Here is an 8,109-nt window from a genome sequence, read left to right as displayed (position 1 = left end):
ACAGCCACCTTCCACTTTTCTCTTACCTTTGTTCCAGGTGGTAGGAAGTTACCATCTCTGTTGAAGGTTTTTTTTTTTTTAAATGCACATCTTAGGCTGCCAATAAATTGTGGTGTTTTTTGTTTGGTTTGGTTTTATTTTCCCTTCCTGTATTAGTTTATTTTATATCTAGTTCATTACTTGAACCTATTCTTTGCAGAATTTTTTTCTCCCCAACCCCGCTGAATGTGGAGTGAAGCCTTTGAGGTAGAGATTATATTCCTTCTTGTGTTTAGGTACAAGTGGCTGGAGTTCCTAGAAAAGAGTTGCTATAAACCACATCAATAAAAATAATCCTTGGGAATTGCTGCAGTGTGATATCTCACATAGAAACTCTAGGAAAGAAAGGGTAGGCTGCTTTCAGGAAATTATTCCTAATGAAAAATCTGTATTATTTGATAGTAGAGAACACTACAAACCTGAATGAAAGTTTGTGCAAATTTTCATCTGTCTGTATGAGAGTGTTTCAAGACTTAAACCACAAGGGGCAGGATTAAGTCTCCAAATTCAAAGTATCAGTATTTATTTGAAGCCTGAAAATTTTGTTTCTCCTTTTTTTTCTATTTTATATAGAATTTTCTGTGTCACAGAAAAAAGAGAGAATAAGGAAGAAGGAAGGAGATAAACATTACTCTAAAGCGGAAAATTTAGTTGATACTGTGCTGTCTACCATAAGAAATAGCATAACAATATGTGTGGTAAAAAACTTTACTACTCTTGCAAAGATGTACTTAGGTGATGAACTCCTTTTTTTCTGAGCCATTTCACTGAACTCGCAATATATCAAAAGGTCTGTGTTATCTCTATAGGAGGAGAGCCTTAATTGCAACATACATTTACAAGAGTTGGGATATTTTTACTGCTTGTACTCTATGTGCTCATCTATAAAACGTGCAATAATCTTATAATAAGTTTTGTGGTTTAACCCCAGCTGACAACTAACTACCACTCAGCTGCTCACTCACTCCTTCCCCCACTGGAATAGGGAGAGGAATCAGAGAAAAAAAAATAAAATTCATGTGTTGAGATAAGAACAGCTTGATAGTTGGAACAAAGTAAAATATAATAATACTACTGATAATATTGATAATAACAGTGACAATAATAATAGTAATGAGACGAAGACTGGGACATAGAACTCCAGAGAAACAAGAGCTCTATGACACAATTTCTCACCTCCCACTGTCTGATGCCCAGCCTGTCCCAGAGAGGTGTCCAGCAGCTCCTGACCAACTCCTCCCAATTGCTGTGATAGCCAGGGCTGTGGTTTGTATGTGTGAGCAGTGTTTATTAAAGAAAATTTTATCTGAAAAGAAAAACAGTCTCTATTATATCAGACAATACTTTGTAAATATTAAATCACTTTCATGATAGCTGGTCCATCTATCACTCATGAAGGAGCTGCAGGCAGTGGGTGCTGCTTGTTCCTTGTTCCTCTGGGTGCTGTGTCTTGGATGTGGGGCTGGAGGAGCTGAGAGGAGCATCACCTACTGCTTGAGCTGCCCTGAGTGGAAGTCCATGTCTGCTGCCTTGTTCAGCAGTTCCCAGACCACATAATTGACACAGCTGCTTTCAGTGGGAGTGAGTGGAGATAAAAATCTAGATTTACAGCAAAATCATTTTTTAAAATTTTATTTTATGCTCTAGATGTCTGGACATCACTGCTGAAAATGATGCAGACTCGAAGACATATTAAAATTTCATTTCAATGACTTCTCATTTCAGCTGAGACAAGGTGATGTGAAGTACATCAGGACAGGTCACAGGACACAGCCTTGGCCCAGCAAAGTCGTTTTCCTCCACTTTGGTGGTGCAAACAAGGCTGTGCGTGTGTCCTTGACAGACTGATGGGGTTAGCTGATGTGTTTTCCATTTCCCACATCCTCACACGTGGAGAGAGTACAGCAGTCCCAGAAAGGGCAGTGCAGTGATGAACTCCAGGCTGGTGATCCTCCTCTGGCTGAAGACATTCTCAGCCAACAAGGTGCTTCCTCTTCCAGGTTGGTCTCTGTTCATCCTAGGTGGGGAAAGGCATGATATTGGCTGAGAACTCTATATATCCAGGGTAATATGGTCACAATGGTCTTGCATGTCCTAAGTTTTTCTTTGGGGCTTGCAGGTGATTTTCCAAAATTTCAGTCTGAGTTTCAGAAGTCTGTGGGAGGAGCTGAATGAAAAGTAATGGAGAGGACAAGAACATTGATGAGAAACTGAAAATGTGCAGAACTGAAATTAATATATACCCAAGGGCCATCTGATATGCAGGCTTGAAAGAAATACATTCACACTCTGATGAACAAGCCCACCCTCAATTAATCAAGTGTGAGAAAGAGGCATGCGTGAGGTATTAAACATCAAGTACAGGGGCAGACCAGAAAGATTACAATGTGAAGTTCAGAAAGTAATGAAAATTATAAGAAAATATAGAGAATGAAAAAAAAAAGGTTGCGCAGGAGATTGTGAAAAATTATGACTTTCTTCAAGTACACAAGAAAAAAGAGGCCTGTGAAAGAGACAGAAGGGCCTTTAAGACATGGCAGAGAAAAATTATTGAAAGGAAATTCAGGTATTGCTTAAAATATTCAATGCACTTCTTGCTCTTGTGCTCTGAAAAGAAGGTAATGGTGGCAGACACAGGTGTCAGAAACAAGCATAAATTTCCCTAGGGAGGAGAAAGAAACACTAAAGGAAAGCAGAATCATGCCAGAACAGGTTATTAAGAAATTAGAATATCTGAAGATTTGAAAAATAACTTGTTCAGATGGGAAGCAGTCTGTTTTCAGTAGAAAACATCAAGCAAGGTAGGATAACCCCAGGCAGGCCTATTTAAGACCCTGTTTGTAGGAAAATAGATGGCTAATAGGAGCTGGTAGGCTACAGATTTCAGGCTTCTGTGGACTTTATGGGAAAGGGACTGGTGGCATAATGCTTGTCACCTTGCTGTGAATAGCATCCAAAGTGTTTGCACAAAACAAAGAAATACAAAACAAAACAAAAAAACCAAAACAAAAAAGTGGCATATAATGTAGGAGTCAGCTTCTTAAAGCAGTGTTTCTGTTCTGGGCATTATGGACTCTGTAACAAACTGGACTTCAATTATTTGGCAGCATCCTTAGTCCTGCAGCCTTCTGGTGAAGCAGCCTGCAGTTCAATAGCAGATTTGTTTAAATTAAATTTATATAAAAGTTTACTCAACTAAATACCTAAATGAATAAAACAATTAGTATTATTTATTTTGATACTGAAGTCAATTTATTGATGCTATTTTCCTGACGTTCCCTCCCTGCTTGGTTCAGCGCTGTAACAACAATGCAGAACTGCATTGTAGGAGTTGCCATGGGGAAGCTGAAGTCTTTGGCAGTTGGATAGGGGACAGTTGGAGCTTTTGGCACCTGGGAAGGCATGGGAGGCAGCTTGGGATTGTGGAGTAAATGCATTGGCTGGATGCTTCTGCTAAAATGATCATCAGTGGAATCATTAATAATGTTGGGATTTAAATTTTCAATTTTTCTTTCAGCATTAACACACTGGTGGGGGGAATGGGGCTGTCCACACCTCTCACAGATACAGTCTCCAGCTCTCTGCCATGTCAGATAACTATTGGTTTATGGTCCATTAACGTGCTCAAGGTTATCTTCACAAGCGTAGCGCTCAGCAAGATAACATGGAAGTTTTTCTTCAGAAACACAGTTGTGCAGCAAGGGAAAGATGCTTTGGCATTGTCCACAGTACCAATACCACAGGCTATGGTAATTCAGCTGGTACTTCACAAATATGTCTAGGGAAGATCTGGAAAATTGAATGTCTATGGGTTGGAAGAGAAAAGGATCATAAATCAGGGTCTAAAAGGAGGAAAAGGACTGAGAGAGTTGTGATATTACAGCAGATACTGTCTTGTAGGTTCATAGAAGAGATCACCTACTGGAATTTTTAACGGGAGGTATCAAAGACTGGCAGAGGAAAGGCCTGGATAGAGCTCATGTGATCCTCAAGAAACCTTTCTGATCTGGTATCACACAAAAGATGGCTTCTTAGGTTGGTAGGCACGTTTGGATGTGAGGTACATCAGTGGATAAAGAACTGGTGTGGATATCAAAGAAAGCATTTGCAAATGGATGGAATCTAGGTCAAAGGGGAGATGGGATAGAGTGAAAGGAAACCAGAATAGGTGGATTAGGTAGCATAAGAAAGAGGGATGGGGGAAGGCAGAGGAAATGACCAGCACTGATGTACTAATCAGCAAGGAAAAAAGAGTCAGGATGTTACAGGGATTGTTCACAAGCCTTTAAAAATGTTGCATGAAGAAATTTCTTGGGAAATTCAAATGCCATGATAGCCTCTTCTTCCTCCAGACCATTTCCCCTCCCTGGTGTTATCAAGAATGGGCCGAGAAACACTGCTGCTGGAAGGAGCAAAGTTGGAGAGGGCTCAAAACAGGCAGGAAGTGATAAGACATAGTTCTCCACACTGGAGAAAACCAGAGCATCAGCTGGAGTGCGGGTGATTGCAAGAAAGTAGTTTGAATGTTGTGGTAAAAATATAACCTCAGATATATATGAAAGTTATCCATGTTAGTGTGTCCAACTAAAATCTCCCTTTAAAAATTTCCTATTTTTTTTCTTTGGCTTTCCTCACTGTTTAAGTTGCTTTAATATGTGTTTCAGGTCAGCCTTTAAAGAACACAGTGGTAATTCTATGACAAAAGACATTCAGAATTTCAACATTTCTCCTTTTTATTGCAGTAATGTTACAGAGGGCATAGACTTTTTTTACATGATTACTGCCCAGAATTAAAAATCAGGTTATTTAACTAATATGAAGAGAAATAAACGGAAGTGTCTGGTTTTGCTGGCAATTGCAAGCGTCATGTATCTAGGCTGTCTACATCTTTGGGCCCCAGGAATTCTTTCTCAGGGAGTGCCATCCCCTTAGCAGAGCATCACCCATCACCTCTGCAAGCTGACAGCCCTGGCTATCTTCTTCAAGACGGGCACATAAGAATGCTGAGATAAGGTCCCCATGTTTTCAGAAGTAGGACAGTGAAGTAATCTGATCCGTGACAGATTCAGTGTCAAATGTTCTGAGCCTGGACAAGTTCACTATGTGTCTTGGAGCATGTTGGAGCTCTGTGAGTGTTGGAAGAATGACTCACTTCAATTAAGATTGCACACACAGCTTTTGGAAGCTTGAGCCTGAAAAAGGTCTCATATGTTTCCTCATGGTGATTGTTCCCTTGGGTTTGGGAGATTTCTCAGCTTGTGCAAGCTGGTGGAATGTTGTTGAGTTTAGTAAAACTTTATGGCAACCAAAGACCTGGTGAATGTTCTTTCTGTTCCCTGTAAAAAGAAGTTTTTGATTTAAAATGTAACAAAGCAGCCATGTGAAAATAGTGGCCTTGTACTCATCGTAGTGAAAACAGGAGGACTCCAAATTGCAGGAGGACTGCTTAGGTCTCATGTGGCTGAATCTGTTGGTGTGTCAACATCCAAAGCAGCTGTGGAAGAGTGAGCAGGTCTGTCTTGGGTCTCCAAGTCAGCGCAGATCCCAGGAAAGGTCTGAGCAGTGGAAATCATATCACTGCTGAGGTTCTTACTAGCAGAGAGGTGGCAGATAGATTTTCAAGTGTCAGGATGATATGGCAGAGTTGGCAATTGGGAAAATCATCTATTGGATCTGAAAGCAGAACAGAAGCTTATAAGGAAGGTGCACAAAGAGAAAAAATGTTACAGAATGCCTCATTATTTACATTGCTGTTTTTCAGAAGGCTAGATGCACTGTATTAAGCAAAAGCTAATAAATATATTTTAGCATCCTAATATTGTTCAGATACCAGTTGCTATTCCTAATATTGCTGAGTAATATTTTGACTTCACTCCAGGGCTAACAAATAGTTGCATTGCAATTCTGATATGGCATATCTTGAAGTCTGTTATGATGGTTGCTGCTGGCTGGATTGGGAAGAAAGGTGGAGTATGTTCATTAACTTGTGTGCTAAGGGTTGTTACATCTCACCCACCTCAGAGGCGGCTGTGAGCAGGTGAAGAAGGTCTGAGAGCTGGGGGAAGGGACCAAGCACACACACCTGTCCCATTTCTGCTGCAGTGGAGCACTCCAAGCTCACCAGAAGGAAATTGCAGTCGTGCCCCAAGACAGCTCAAAGGTTCAATAGGCTCAGAGCTGCAGGAGTACTTAGGATTTTCAGTTCTTAGTTCAAGCACCCTCAAAAGATAGGAAGAATTATTTTAGGTCAGATGATATAGGAGATGACTTCAAAATAAGACATTAAAAAATCCCTCCCCTATTTGAGACTTTTTGTGTTGATGAATACTTTTGATTGACTCAAAACTGCATTTCTCAGTGAACAAATCGTTAATTGAAAAATTCTGTCCACTCCAAAATGTCTTGAATCTGAGGTAAAATATTATTAATAGAATAAATAATTTTATGCTTCTTGACCTGTAAAGCCATCCAAGAGACTATCAGTAAAGTCTTAAGTACTCCCATGTCATTATAAAGGCTAAAGAAATATATTTTGGTACTGGGGATAAGTATTAGAGGGATACTGGGAAGCTGCTAGTCTGTCTAACATCTGTCTTACAAATAAGCTTCATATGCTCTCTTTCTAAATTCTTCTCATTTAATTTGCAAAAATAATCAAGAAGGAACATTTGCTGTCTTTGGACCAAATCTTGAGGCCTTATTCAGGCAAATGCTGACTGAATAATTAGTGATCTTTCCAGCAGAAGGAATATCCCACTGACTGCAGAGTATACAGAACAGCTTGACATGGTTTAGGCTATAGCATCATCACCCATTGCTCCGAACACAAGGGGATCTGCCTGGGTGAAAAAAACCACTCAAAATTAACTTACAGTTTGGCTTATTGCCTTTTAATAGGATCCTTGCAAAGTAGTAATTGAAGAAGTGGTATCTTCCAGGGATGATTATGCAATGCCCTCATATAATGAGCTTTTTTCATTAAAGAAGATACTAAATGTGAACATGGCCGCTGCATGTTCCCCACACTATTTTTCAGCTCCCAAACATCCTTTGCTGGTGGGGCAGAGGCTTGTGTCCCATTTCCCTGTTGGATGAGGAGAAATTCCAAACAGCAAACCTTCCCTTGGGCTCTCCTCAGCCCCGCACCTCTGGAGCTGCCAGATGGTGAGTTTAGAGGGAGTAGGACCCCAGTTAATGCAGCTGCCCCTAATCTTCCTTCAGCCCTGCATCACCTCCCTCATCCCCAGTTCCCCTCTGAGGTTTTGTTCTCTACTTGTTCTGGTTGCCCGTGTGCCCTGGACAGCCCCAAGCTGCAGTCAGCAATCCTCTAGAAATTTAACAGGATGAAATTCCTCTTACCTCTAAGGTACCCATGAGTCTGTGTGTTTCTTGTCTCTTGTGTTTCCTTTGGTTTATACTCTGGACTGTGTTTGGAGAATGTGCTTGTCCCAGGCTGTAGCAGACAGGCTGATTCATGAAACTTCAACACAAAAGAATCCCAATGCTCTAAATCCATTAGATGAATAAGACAAAGGACTAAGCAAAGAAAATACATTAGGAAGTAGAAAAGAATGGACACTGCTTGCACATTTTGCCTGCTAACTTGAAAAAAACGTGAAGAAAGAAACAGTGAAAAGAAATTCAACTCTTTTTCTTACTTGTGCTCTTTTAATTATGCTGCCTCTTGTGTAGCTATTGTCCTTACAAATGCTTTTACTGATGTTCAAGAAATGTCCCTGAGTTCCCCCTAGCTTTTGTAATTTCACCTTGGCTCCTTTTTGTGTCTTTGCTCTTTCCCTTTGTTTTTCCTCTCCACCTACCTTTTATTTTTCTCCTTTTCACTCTTCTACTATGCTTCAACCAATACCAGGAAACAAAACTTTTTTTCTAAGAATCAGAGCACATTCTGATCACCGCCACATATGGATATCTTCCTTTCAGGAGGTTTTCTTGGCCAGGTGAACATCTGTTCCTGAGTATTCTTATGAATAAACAGCAATAATTCTGACAGAGTAAGCTTAAGATGACAGCTTAACTACTTTCACGCAAGAACTTAATCGTTCTTTCTTA

The 8,109-nt window shown here is 40.2% G+C and overlaps 1 long non-coding RNA gene across 1 annotated transcript; it reads right to left on the bottom strand.

Annotated features, from left to right (window-relative positions):
- Positions 1 to 695: 695 nt before the first annotated feature.
- LOC141728495 (uncharacterized) lies at positions 696 to 7,572 on the bottom strand. The gene is made up of 3 exons (XR_012579459.1): positions 6,056 to 7,572; positions 5,192 to 5,712; positions 696 to 2,206 (listed from the first exon to the last, which is right to left on the bottom strand). It is a non-coding gene; the product is annotated as an uncharacterized LOC141728495 (long non-coding RNA).
- Between the last annotated feature and the right edge of the window lie 537 nt (positions 7,573 to 8,109).

The sequence above is a fragment of the Zonotrichia albicollis genome, chromosome 3 (genome assembly GCF_047830755.1).
Source record: "Zonotrichia albicollis isolate bZonAlb1 chromosome 3, bZonAlb1.hap1, whole genome shotgun sequence".
NCBI lineage: Eukaryota > Metazoa > Chordata > Aves > Passeriformes > Passerellidae > Zonotrichia > Zonotrichia albicollis.
This window is presented reverse-complemented; position numbering and strand designations above follow the sequence as displayed.